Genomic DNA, 11,394 nt, shown 5'->3' on the forward strand with positions numbered 1-11,394 from the left:
CCCCAGACTGGCATCCTTATAAAGCTAAAATGTTTGCTGTGCTGGGGCCAGCTGCTGGCCAGGGCAACCCAGGCAGCCTGAGACAGCAGGCATGGCTGCCTGCTACTCGTGCAACCTGGCTCTCCTGAAACGCCTCCAGTGGGGCGGGGCAGACCTTTCACACACTTGGAAGGGAGGAAGGGAAATACGGGCAGGGTTTTTTTCCATAGATTATGGAGCTGGGGAGGCCGGCTGGGATCGCCAGCGTAACTTCCTGCATGACACAGGCTGCCCTCAATTAGTTCTTGTGTAAATTACAGCACTGTTGTGAAAAAAGAAACCAGTTGGTCTTGTACTGACTGCATCTTTGCTGGTAGGTGGTTCTAAAAGTTCATTTTCTTTTTGCACCTTCTATTGAGGCTGTGTGTCTTTAATTCCCTTCGAGTCGTTGGAGCTTCTCAGCCAGCGAGTCAATCTCTGAGCTGTTAGTCCCAGAGAAGGTAGTTGGTTATTATGATCAAGCTTTCCTGATCCTTTTTTACAATAAACTGAACTGATGAAAGTCTCTTTTGCTTTAAGGCATATTTTCTATTTTCTACTTGTTGGCTCACTTCCAAATCTTCTTCCGTGTCTGTGTCCTTTGGGACACACTATTCTAATTGTGGGGAATGGGAATTTCAAATGCAGACTAACTTTAACCTCTTAGCCAGTTGCTGCCAGTGCTTGAATGTTTAAACAGGGAACAGGAACAGGCCTTTTACCCATAAGGACGTGGTGGAAATTCATGGTCCACTGCTCGTCACTGCGGCCTGCAAGTCCATCTGGGATTCACCATTCCATGTGTGCCGTGTCAGAATTAAAGTACAGCCCTGCAGGGGCCAGAGCAAAGGCTCAGTCTGTGCCCTGCAGGGGCCAAGCAAGCAGTTGGAAAAGCAGGCTGGCCTTGTGAGGAGAAGATGTACTGCCACGCTGAGACCTCAGGTGATACTCCCTGTCTCGTCCAAACCTTTTCTGGACTGTCTCTTCCTAGCAGGATAGTTTTGGCAGGGAGGAGGCCCAGCCCCAGCAGCACAGCAGACGCTGCTGGAATGTCTAGACCCAAAATGTGATGAAGAACGTGGACACTGGTTTGTTCTGGCCTCCACCTTCAGTACCAGCTGGGCTGTAGCACAGAGCACAGACACCTTTAAGCCTTGTGGCCCTTCCAGATCACTGACATGCTCTCAGCTCCCAGGACAGCATGCTTTACCTGTTGTGACTTTGTTTCCTTCCAGGTCGTCAACTTTACACTATTTAGCACTCCCTGCTAGAAACACATCCTCGGTGCCAATTCCCTGGGGAGCATCTCCTCTGCTGCCTCACACTTGACCGGGTGGCTGGTGCCTTTGTCCCTTGATTTCACACACCACAGTCCCAGCCAGCTTGCTCTTTAAGAGTATACCTTTCCACAAAAATGGTTGTGTTAGTTTGACAGGTTTATTATCTTTAATCCCTGATGATTGGTGTTTATATTTCTTGGCTTTAAGTCGTTATCGATAGGATCTCATTTTCTTTGGTCATTATTTCGTATGGGATGCCTATCGAATAGACACACCTGTTTGCAAGGCCATCCTGTTTACTCTGTTAAAATGCTGGCATAACATCACCTTGTTTGCTCTCTGGAGCTTCCCTAGGCTTCCTTGTCTTACTGCCTGACAGCATTAATAATTTCTCTTTTTAAAAACAGGTTTATTTATTTCTTCTGCTTCGAACTGTGAGATGCAGGATATGCAGACTGTTGAGTCCTTAACATTTGCCTTATGAAACTGTCTTCCTGAGGTACTGTTAGCGTGGAAAGTGTTTCAGTCTTGTGACAGGAATGTTTCATCTGGCTTCCTCCCAAATGCAGGAGAGAGATATTTGTTGTTTTTCCTTCCTGCCCAGCTATCTGTGGTCCCACCGTTCCCAGCCTGTAACACATACCCAGCCATGCTGGGTGGTGCCCACAGCCTGTCCTGCTGCTGCCCTGGGCCAGCTTGCCTTTGGAAACCATTAAGCTTGGCATGGTGCCACCACTTCCTCGTATCTCTTTGCGTCCACTGATCTGCACGACTAACATCTGCCCCATGTTTGTTCTCTTGTCAGAGATGTGCCCACAGGTGTTTTATTTTGTTTAAGAAAGGGAACAAACATAACTCTTTTGTTTGCCTTTTTTAAATGTCACTAAGCCTTCACAGTGGAGGTGAAGTACATAAGGTGTGAGGGGAAACGTGATCAAAAAAGATCAGGGGTACAGCTGAGGGAGGGCAACTTCTGCAGTTCTGCTATGGCAGAAAGGCAAGGTCTTGGTATGGGCTGGGGGGTGGGGGTGGTGTCATTCCCATCCTCCTGCTAGGATCAGACCTTTCTGACTGTGTCCAGTTCTGGGGCCCTCAGTTTAGGAAAGATGTTGAGTTTCTGGAACGTGTCCAGAGAAGGGCAACAAAGCTGGGGAGGGTTTGGAGCACAAGCCCTGTGAGAAGAGGCTGAGGGAGCTGGGGTTGCTTAGCCTGGAGAAGAGGAGGCTCAGGGCAGACCTTACTGCTCTCTACAACTACCTGAAGGGAGGTTGTAGCCAAGTGGGGATTGGTCTCTTCTCTCAGGCAACCAGCACCAGAACAAGAGGACACAGTCTCAAGCTGCACCAGGGGCGGTTTAGGCTGGATGTTAGGAAGAAGTTCTTCACAAAAAGAGTGATTGGCTATTGGAATGGGCTGCCCAGGGAGGTGGTTGAGTCATCATCACTGGAGGTGTTTAGGAAGAGATTTGATGGGGTGCTTGGTGCCATGGTTTAGTTGATTAGATAGTGTTGAATGATAGGTTGGACTCAATGATCTCAAAGGTCTTTTCCAACCTGGTTAATGCTATTCTGTTCTATTCTAATTATCTGGGACCAAAGGAAAAGTCCTCTGTGACTGGGTTGAGGGAGTTTGTGAGGGTTTTTAAGTCAAGAAGAAACCCAAGGGGGTGCATGATGCCATAAGGCAGTAAGCCAAGGTTTTCATCTGCATCACTCCCAAACTAGCTTCACCTGCAGCTCTCAAAGGAGAGGCACATACATGGAAACCACACCAAAATGTGCCTCTGAACCAGCCACTGAAAAACGTGGAAACTGCTTGAAAATCAAAGGCAGAAATGACCAAGTGGTGGAAGCAGACACCCCAGGTTGGCTCTCCATTTTCCCCTGGGCTCCCCCCCCCACCGAGCTTGATGGCCCCAGGAGAGCCTGAGCATGTTTATGGGACAGCTGGTGCCTCCAAGTAAATACACAGGCACTTGGGAAACATCCCATGGAGCTCCTTCTTCCAGCCAAGCACAATAAATCTTAAGTCCGACCTAGAAGCAAAATGTTACCACTTTGTAACTCATGTAGATGCTGTGGTAGTAGAAGTACACACTCAGATGGGGGGTTTGGATGCATTTGTGTGTATATACTCAATCAAAATAGTTCAGGCTGCTGTGACGGCACAGTTTATTTATTGTCCTTATGTTACCGTAGCTCTCTGGTTGGAGCCATGAAGATTGCCTTGATGGAAACCTGCACTTAAGAGATTAATGAAAACCTTCTGCAATTTGCTCAAGGGTAACCCTGTTCATGAAGAGGAGCATAAGAGTAATGCAAAGTATGCTGGCTGGCTCCTCTGAAAGAGAAGCTTTTGTCTTTTTTTGTCTTTGTGTGTGTGTGTTTTAAAGAAGGGAAATTACTGCATGCATTTTTCTGACTGAGGCACATATTTTCCAAAGTCAAGGGATCAAGAGCTGTGCTTCCTGCAGTGGTTATCTTATCACTGCTGCTCAGATTGTGCAACTGATTTACCCACTTGCTGTAAGATGTCTCCCTTTACTAGCACCATGCCCACGCAGTTTCTGCACTGAATTAGCAGTGGTGCTAAGGCTCTGCTTGGCATGGCAGCTTCTTTCCTCTGAGTAAAGAGTGTGCTCCAGGGGACTCCTGCATTATTTTTTTCATTGTGTGTTTGCTGGCCATGCTTTGGGCCAAAGGATCATCATTACTATCTGAAGTTGTTATTTTGAAGCTGCAGTATTTCCCAGATGTCCCCCTTCTATGCCTACTGACAGCTGGCCTTAGTGGGTCGTGCCTGTCTCCCGCTGTCGCGCTGATGGCATGCAGCACGGAGGTGTGCTGCTCCTGTTGGGACTGAGCTTTGAAATATGAAGTGAATGTTTACATGAGGTTTATTTTTGGAACTGCTGCAGTATTGAACAGAGTCCTGCTGTGCAGGATGGAAGAGATGTCTCCTGCTCTACTGCAGCAACGTGGAAGGACTTCAAAGCACTGCCTAAAGAGCTAAGGGCGATAGCCAATACAGGACCAGTTTGTATCCCCGTGAGAAATGCATTCTGCATAAGCAGGGCCAAGGAGCCATAATTTTGGCTGACTTGTTTTTTGTATATTTAGGTTCCCATGAGCATTGCAGGAATAGAAGCAGCCATAGTGACCATCATTGTAGCACGGTCTGGTTTGCCCCTGCTAGCAGAACGATGCACCAGGCTGTGACTCAATGACATGGGGCTCCAGGGGAGCACACACCATGTGCAGCCCCATATTGCACAGCTCAGGGTTGGGCAGAGATGTCAGCAGCATGGGTCTGTGGGCAGGAGGACCTGCAGCCCTGGGTTACTGAAGCCCCAATGCAGCTGCCAAGCCAGGAACGACTCACACTAAGCCTCTGTGGTTGTGCTCACTTCCACTCTCAACTGTTTGTGTTCACTCACATAGGGAATAATAATAATTAAAAAAATAATAGAAATGCCCCAACCCACATTCTGAGCATGCAGCTCCTTGGCCTTCATTTCTTCATGTCCTGTGTTCCCTACTGTGTCCTGTTAGAGCTTGAGTGCAATATGCTTGCATCCTCATACACACTGCATGCATGAAGGTGCCCAAGGAGGCTTGTAGTGTTCACCATCAACAAACACTTTTGAAAGGGGAGTATGTGCAGAAAGGAAGCCATTACATTCTCTGCCCACTATCTCAGAGCAGTTTACAGAGTATCTCTGCTTCCCTCCTGGTTATATCTGTCTGTTCTAAGGAGGACAGTTGCTCCTGGTTATCTGGAAGAAACACTGGAGCCCCGTGGGAGCTGCCCCGGTGCTGCACTCCCCTGCCTTTGTGCCCCTTGGACCAGCCAGGCAGGTGCAGGAGCCACAAGTTCCCTTATCCTTTCCCTCTGCACACACTGTGGGTCTCAGAGCATGCACTGTGCTGCTGACTGCACTGGTGGAGAACTTCAGAAGCAGAGAAGACACCAGGCAGGCTGAGGAAGATGGCAGCAACAGGGGAGCAGGCAGTGTGCCCCACCAGTCTGCAGCCTGGATGGGCAGGCAAAGCCTGGCCCTGGCTAAAGCTTAAAACACGGCCTCATTTCACAGCTAAACAATCCCCCTTTGTGTGGCTTGTTCTCCCAGAACAATCCTCCACTCTGACAATGTCCTTTCTGTTGCTTAGTCTCTGCAGAGTGACCAGCAGTGTGCTCAGCCTGACGCCTGGCAGCTTTGCACCAGTGCCTACCTACAGGCTTGCTGCCCCACAGCCAAGGTACAGTGCCTGGACCCCCTGGCCAGGGCAGCCTCTGCTCGGGACTCTGTGGCCACTTCAGGTCAAGGCAAAGTCTTGCCAGGAGAGACTCCAACAAAGCCTGGAGCACATGGGAGGGGTTTTTCATCTGGTGTTATTTGCTCTGTGGAGCTACATGGTACTGCTACACCATATGTTAAGAGAGCAATCCTGGGAAGAAATTGTGTATGTCAAGTCACCAAATCTGACTGTAACCTGCTGGGGCTGGAGAAGTCACCTGGTTTTGCCAAGCTGTTCTCTCAGGCTCCAGGCAGTCTGGGACAGGTTGCTGAAGAAGATCAAATCCTGTGGGCTCTGGATCACAGAGATAATATGAAATGGCTTCAGATGGAAAGGGAGATTCTGGGAATGAGCAGGACCAGGGTTTTCTCATCACCTGCTTTTTCTCTCTTCAGGAGCATGTGCCCATGAGACAGCCTTGAAATCTGCCTCAGACAGGTAGTTGTCAGGTCCCTACAGCAGACAGAGTTCAGAGAGCTGCCATGGTCTCCTACGTTGCATGTGGACAGTCACAAATGCTTGCACTGGTGACCAAGGATGCCTGTTGAAGCTCCTAAATGTCCCAACCCTTTCCAGTGTCCTGCCAGTCCATTCTGAGCCTTGAGCTGGCCCTGCTGTGCCTGCTACCATGCAGAGACACTGAAGAACATGTTTCTCCAGGCTTTTAGTCTCCTCAGGCACCTTGCTCCAGCCATGGCTTTGCTGCCTGTTCCCCACTCAGGATCTCTGAGGATTTGAAACAGGCACCATTATTCTCTAAGGTTATCCTATAGGCTACAGAAACAAATGGGGATGCATTAGCAGATCCAGAGCTGGCTGAGATTTCTGGTATGTCTGTGGAGGACCACAGGGTCATCTCACACAATGCTAGGGTGGTGTTACCAGCCTAAGGAAGTGGATGTCAGGGCTCAGGACAGAGAGGCTGATGGGTTTTATGCAGCTAATAAAGAATTATTGTCCTGGCAGGAAAACACATGCTGTCCACCTGGCTGGCAGGAAAAGTCCAGCAATTAAACATGCCAGGGTGAAAGTATGCCATGAAAGTGTCTGTGCTCCATCTCACCACCATGGAGCCTGCAAGCTTCTGGATGATGCTTTTGCCTTCCCTTTTATCTCACAGTATGCCTTTTTCCAGGTGATGTTGGCAAGTAAAACTACAGCAATTGTGTTACAGCAAAGATTTCAGCAGGGTGATTCATGCCTGCTGGCTATAGAAATGTCTGTGAGTTGCTTCCTAGTAGCTTGGGTGGGTTCTGTGGACTTGAAATTCCAGGACTGAAGGTATTTCTTCTGCCTGAAGAGGAAGAGAACACTGATATTGAGGGGATCATTTCTTTTGCTGCCAGGATGATTTAATCAGCATCAATAACAGGGAAAATTGTGCACAAGATGAATCACTTCATGTTGGTATCGACTGTGGAAGCAGGCAGCCCATCAGCCTGAGCTTAGTAAAGCAGGGGTGCTTGGATGTGGATGGTCTGTTCATCTCCCCTTGCAAACTCACATTATGGCATTTAATGGTCTTTTGGGCTCTGAGTAGTGTCACCTGTCTACACTTTCAGTGGCCACAAAAGCCTTGCTTTGTTCTCTCAGTATAAATAGAGGTGGTGTAAGAGCATTTCTTGGTTGTTGTGCAGTTGTCAGCATAATCAACTTGGGGTTTTGTCATGGATTCACAAAGGCATTGTGCAGCAGTGATGTGGGGTTGATAGTGCTTCGGGGTCCAACCTCAGGAGAAAGAGAGAAGGGGCAAACAACATGAGAGAACTAATTTACATTCAGTGTTTTTATCTCATCACAGGCAAAATGTTTGGCTTTTCAGGATTAAAAATCAAAGGGTGGGAGGATCTGGAAACTGCCTTTTCACTTCCCAAGTGTAATAAGGTAGGTGAGTTAGCTAAATATGTATATCAAATACATTACTGAAAAATTACAGAGCCAAATGCAGGTGTGTTTAATTTCAGTGAATTAATTTGGCCATTTTGTTATCTTTTAGATTTTTTTTTCAGATTGAATAATGTCAGTGGTTTTGCTACATAAAATGCTCACAATTCATTTTTTGGGTATATTAAAAACCAAAAAGTGGTATTTACATATTCAGTGAATAAGGTCAAAAAGACACTTGTTTACCAGAAAGTTAGGACTTTGAGAATTTTTTATCTTTGTCAGAAAAACTGAGAATCTTCACACCTGGAGGGGCTGAAAACCCAGGTACACAGTGATCCTAAGCCACTCTTCAAGATTGACACCAGAAAAGGTGCAGCACTGAGAACCTGCTCCAGCATCTCTCATCACACATGGAAGAAATTGTTACTAATCCCTAAGGTCATAACCTTTCATTGAACTTCATTCCTTTTTCATTGCTTAGTTCCTCCAGACCTTCCCATCTGATAATCCTCTGCCCTGATGATGGCTTCCATCTTTGTGCCTTTGGCCACTTACATTAGTGCACACCTGCTTTCTGCACCAAGACAGAGCAGCAAAGAGAGGCACACCTAGCTCTGCAAGACTCAAGGAGAAAGCAGAAGACAAGGACTGGTGGAGGGTAAAACTGAAAGGAGTGCAGATGCACACCCACCTGCATCTGATCAGATCTCCATGTTGAGAAGGATCAGCCAGATTCTCACTAAAGATGCAGTGAAAATCGTGTGTTGTTCTTCAAGATAAACAGTGGAGGAAGGAGCTTAAATTCCGCCACACTGGAGCCTGGTGCAGACCAGCCTGCTGCAACCAAGAGCATGAGTCAGGTTGTCTCTTGAATTGTAGGTGAAAGGTCAGTGACCCTACAGGACTTCACCATCTGCAGGAGTGGTTGCTGCAGGAAGGACACCCTCAGCTGTGTGACATGATCATCCCTGGTTGGGCACTCCTGACCGCAATCAGTTACATGCTCAGCTGGCTGCAACAGCTTCTCTCTCAGACTTCAGGTCACACAGGCAGGATTCAAGATAGAAGCAGAAGAGTACCCATTTATAGGTCTCTCTCAAGGTGCTTTGGGAACATGAGGCTGTACACAACAGGTAGCATCACTCTGGCCTTGTTTTCATCACCCTCACCCCCTTTATTATGAGGATTTTTCTTTGCAACATGTGCTTGTGCTACCCTGCTTCCAAAGAGGCTGGAAGGCAGAAACTCAGATCCACAACATGCAGCAGGGTAGTCAAGCTCTTGCTGGAGGCCTGTGCCCACGGGTTAAGAGGGGACTGTATCATCCCTCAGTAAACCATGACAGTGCTGGATCCACTCACCTGCAGCCAGGGTGCTCCAGCAGATCAGGGTCTTTGTGCCAGCTGGAGCTTCTGCCCAGGCTGCTGTAGCTCCAGGGATCTGGTGGGAAGGGGGAACACTGAGGAACTGCAGACACCCACTGAGCATAAGAAGTAAAGAAAAGGCAAACATGCAGACAAAGGTAACTCATCAAAGCAGGTCAGTGTGAAAACCAAGTAATGGAGGAGAAATTAAAGAGGAAACGTGTATTTGATGTGTTGGAGCATTGATAGAAACAGAAGATGCAGTAGCTAGGGAAAACTAAAGAGCAGATACTGCACAGGAAAAATGACATAAACAGCAGGTAACAGGGAAGTAGAGTTCAGGACTGAATGAGAGGAGAAAGAAATTGCATTCAGATCAGAAAAGAGTGACCTGGAAACTTATTCCAACAGCAGGAAGAGGCTGGGCTGTGCAATTTGGTGCTCATTGTTAGAGCCTGACAAGCCTGCCAGCAAGGGTGGATCCAGGAGCAGGAATGCTTGGAGAAAGCTATGAGATATGGGATACAAGGTGGAAATATATCTAGAGATCTAGAAGGGAGTGTGAAGGAATCCACTGGTGATGTCTCATTTCATGAGAAACAATATAGCAAGATTTCCACTGATTTGGACCACAACTCAAGTAAAAATAGAGTAATGGTGCAAAATAGGAGGAGGACAAAAAAGAAGCGAAGAATGGCAAACGAGACTGGTGCCTACATTTAAGAAGAGATAAAGAGTGATCCAGACAGCTCCTAACCTGCCAGTCTGATGTTAACAGCATTCAGTTAAACAGTAATGCAGCACTTGGACAGGAAATGGAAAGTGGGATAAAATACAGTCTATTATGTCTGACAAACCTGATAGTTAAGAAAAACCTTTCTATAAAGCTATGTAGACTCCAGTGAAGCAGCTGGTAAACTTGGCACCGGCTGGGAACTTTGGTAGATGTTGGGGCAGAAATGAGCATGGGAATTTCCTGTGGGAAGGAGTGGCTAAGGTCAAGACGAAAGCAAAACCTGACGAAAGGGAGCACATCAGGACATGCAGAAGATTACTGCTGAGGTACTTTGTGGATGTTCTTACAAACTGATGTCCTTAAGGACTGACAAAAATACTAGGTGTAATCTGGTAAAATCAGAATGTGTGGTGTATTGGCACTGTGGGGGAAAGTAAAGGAATGTTGTTCCACCAAAAAAAAGGCATGAAAGTCACCATGAGTACGGTTCTTTACTTCATTTTGCAGAGTTTATGAACTGCAAACACCTGAAGACAAGGAGTTAAGAAAGTAACCAGCCACAGAGTGAGTCTGAGCTGTCACTGCGACGTGCAACTGAGAAGGGCAGATGCAGCTGTGGCTGCATCCGGACAGGGAGTGCTCTCCAGCTGAGAACAAAGTCTCTGAGCACTCTTGTCATCTGTCTTTAGATGAGAGAACACAAGCAGCAGCATGGCCAGAAGAGTTATTGTGGCATTAGGTGCAGAGGAGAGGGAGAGGGTGGCTGTTAAGAAGATGCTGGAAGAACTTGTTTAGTCTTCCACATAATGGCTGAGAGGAATATGATTTGCTGTCTACAAACACATTGGAGCATACATACCAAGGCAGCGACCTACATGAGATAAAAGACAACGCTGGCAGAGAAACAAATTGATATTAACTGGCTGTGCATCAAATTAAGCTGGAAACAAGATGATTCCTAACAATTAGAAAAGTGAATTCTGAAACCACCTTCAGATCAGATGAGCAAGAGTCAAAGCCCAGTCACTTTTTAAGATGAAGCTTGGTAAATGTGTGAAGACAACAAAGGATGATGTGCTGGAAACAACATGCAGTCAGACTTATTGCCTCTGGGGGTTCCTTCTGTACTGTGTTTCCAAATGCTCACATTTGTTTGTTTGTTTACTGATTTGTAGTTGTTTGTGTCTTTAAAGTGTGAGGCTGGAAGAATACAGCTAAGCCACCCAAGCTGAAGGCTTCTTGTTGACACTGAGCTCTAGTGAAGCTGCATGCTCCACCACCTGTGAGTCACCAGGAAGCTGTACCTTGGCTGCCAATGATGACCCAGGCTTTGCCAGGCCTCTATGCCCACAATGCTGCTGTTTCACCTGCTGAGGTGGATCATGGCCAGACTCTCAGAACTCAGACTCCCATCTGAAGATGACATTGGACTGCAACAGGGCTGACCCCACCTCAGGAGCACCAGAGAAAGTAAAGGGTGGTGTTGGAGCAATGCTAAGGCCATCCTTCTGCCACTTCCCTGTTGCCCTCACCACTACCCTTGAGGCAACCCTCTACACTCCAGCCAGAGGCTGCCCAACTCTATAACTTTTTCTCAACCATTAGCTATTTCACCTCTCCTGTTACTGCTCCTCCACACCTTCGGCCTCCCCAGTCAGCTGCCCCATCCCTAGAGCTCAGCAACACCCGCGCCAAACGCCGGCAGCAAACACCGAGCCTCAGTAAGCCCCAGACCCCTGCGATACTGCCGGCGTGGGCGTGGGCATGGCATGGGCGGGCGCAGCGCGAGCGCCGATTGGTCCCGGGGCCTG

This window comes from Dryobates pubescens, chromosome 11, assembly GCF_014839835.1.
Source record: "Dryobates pubescens isolate bDryPub1 chromosome 11, bDryPub1.pri, whole genome shotgun sequence".
Classification (NCBI taxonomy): Eukaryota; Metazoa; Chordata; class Aves; order Piciformes; family Picidae; genus Dryobates; species Dryobates pubescens.